This window comes from Montipora foliosa, chromosome 2 (genome assembly GCF_036669935.1).
Source record: "Montipora foliosa isolate CH-2021 chromosome 2, ASM3666993v2, whole genome shotgun sequence".
Lineage (NCBI taxonomy): Eukaryota > Metazoa > Cnidaria > Anthozoa > Scleractinia > Acroporidae > Montipora > Montipora foliosa.
The window spans coordinates 40664497-40666996 of NC_090870.1; the positions used below are offsets into that span (position 1 = coordinate 40664497).

At 39.2% G+C, this 2500-nt stretch overlaps 1 pseudogene; it reads left to right on the forward strand.

Annotated features, from left to right (window-relative positions):
* Positions 1 to 35, forward strand: part of LOC137991691 (uncharacterized) — a 10028-nt pseudogene extending 9993 nt beyond the window's left edge.
* The last annotated feature ends 2465 nt before the right edge of the window (positions 36 to 2500 follow it).

Consider the following 2500-nt stretch of genomic DNA (forward strand, 5'->3'; position numbering starts at 1 on the left):
GTCACAAAAATTGTTGTGCAAACAGTAGTTCATAATGCAGCAGGTTTCACTTTTTTCCACTGCATTTATAATGGTCACAATTGTTCTTGTTTTTATTCTTTGTAATAATATAAATTTTGTTCAGTTTAAATCAAAAATAACTTGTATTTGATCACAATGAAACATTTCAGGCAGTGACTGTTCAAAAGCCAGGCATCTTTATACATATTTATATAGTAGTACAGTTAGATTTCTCAATGTGTGCAAGCAACAATCACAAGACTTGGTTCTGATCAAGAAATAAAATTTAATTGAATATTGCATCTACTTGCCCATTCTTTAATATTGACAATGTATGTCAGCCTACAACCTACCTTAGCAAACTAATTATCTAGGCTCATAAACGGTACTTTCATTTCCTTCTAACAATTGGACCATCACATTTGAGGGATAAGATAAAACAAATTGCAATCTTTGAAACAACTAAAGGAAACTGAACCTGTCAACGACAACTTTTTCGGTCTGAAATTACCTGTTTGTTATTATCATATGAAATGCATACATTTACTTCAAAAAGATTGTCACCACAACTATGCAATATAAAAGTTCAGTCATTCTTGATCAGCTCGCTCCTGTCCAGATACCTAGCCAGTTGTCTCATGGGTTTGGAACTCCGATCTTATCCTGTGGTAGATGCATGAGGGCAAAGGTCTTGTGTTTTCCCATCCCATAGGGCCAAACAACCACCTAGCCAACCAGCGATAGGCCACAGCTCTGAGAAACCTGAGGATTGCACGATATTTACTAGGTTCAATACACACTCGATTGCAACGGCAACGTAGAATTAAAACATGCTGATTGTGCATGGACATGTTTTGTATTGGACTTTAGGTAAAGAGCTTCACGTGTAAGCTCTTCTAGCTTAGGATATATCAACGCAATTTCATCGTACTCACTTATTTTGAGCTGCACCATTCCTTCTTCGATAATGTCGCCCATCTTTATCGCGAAGAAGTGGTCCAACCTGCTCAAGAACGGTACGGTTTGTTAACGGAGCAAAGTCGGGATGGTTCAAAATGCATCCTGCATCGAGACCGATAAAGGTAAACTTCCCTCTCGTCTGAAGTATTTCGTAACAGCATCGAAATTCACGCGCCCCAGCTAAGTGTGTCACATTGCAATTTCCACACGTACACCTGTAAACACAAATGTTTGGACTTGAGCCAAGGCTCAATCAAAAAGATAAAAAATCACGGCCGTAGAAAGCTCGTTTTCAGACATTATGGCGGAACAAAAAACACAAACAATGAGAGAGAAAACACCCACGCTAGCAAGGTGAATACAACCAATGACGTCAGCAATCGTTTTCATTCGGTCCCAGGGCCCGGACATGTTTTGAATCAAAAATGCGGTTTTCAACAGTAAAAAAGACAATTTTCCATTTTTTTCTGTCGAAAACGAATTAGCCCACGACAATCAGCATGTTTCAAACTACAAAATTATGAAAAAATCTCAGATACGAAAATTTCGTTTCAGTGGCACTTTAAGCCTTTGACGTCCAAACCGGCCTAAACCGGCCAGACTTAGTATTTTACTCTGACTGACTGTCTGTGTGTGTTTATTAAGAAAAAACATTGCAGTTAAAAAAAACTGAATTGCGCCTCTTTACAAGTAAGAAATATAAGAAATGATTTAAAAACTACTACTATTATATAATTACAAAGCGACTACTGTCAGAAATTACTTAAATGCTTCCCTCGCACTCTTAACTATGAATGAATTTGCAAATCTATTTGTCTTTACAAGAGGCATGGCAAACCTCCTCTGCCTTCTCAGCTCATATGAGATAGAAACTGAGGGAGGCAGGAGGCTGGTAATCTTACTCCGTGGATCATTAACAATAGACTTAAAAAGGTGTTCTGTTAACTTTTCCTGGTGGGCCCTGATGGACTCAAGCCCTGCTAACTGAAGGGCGTCCGAGTAGTGCACCCTGGGAAAAATGCATGATAGGGCCCTCCTTTGCACTCTTTCGAGCTCGACTTGTAGATACTTTGGTAAACTGTAATGGAAAACAGGACAAGCGTAATCTAGTGAAGACCTGATACATGCGCAAAAATATGTTACAAGATCTGAAGTAGGAACGTGCGCGCGCTTAAGTTGAATAAGAAAGTACAGTTTCTTCGACGCTTTTTTAACAAGTTCTTCTATATGGTCGTGCCACGTTAGCGTATCATTGATTGTCAAGCCGAGTAGCTTTGTGCTCTGTATGGTTTTGATAGGAGTTCCGTCTATGCAAACCCTAGGGAGTTGCGGGGAGTCACGACTGAAGGATATAACTAACTCTTTAGTCTTCTCGCCATTAAGCTGGAACAAATTTTCCTTGGACCAATTGTAGATTGCATCTACTGCTTCTTGTGACTTGCTCTGTTGGCCTTTAGGTATGTTCTCTGATACCGTAGTATCATCAACATATTTCCACATGTTGAAGATGCTTGGAACAGTCAAGTCATTAATCATCAAG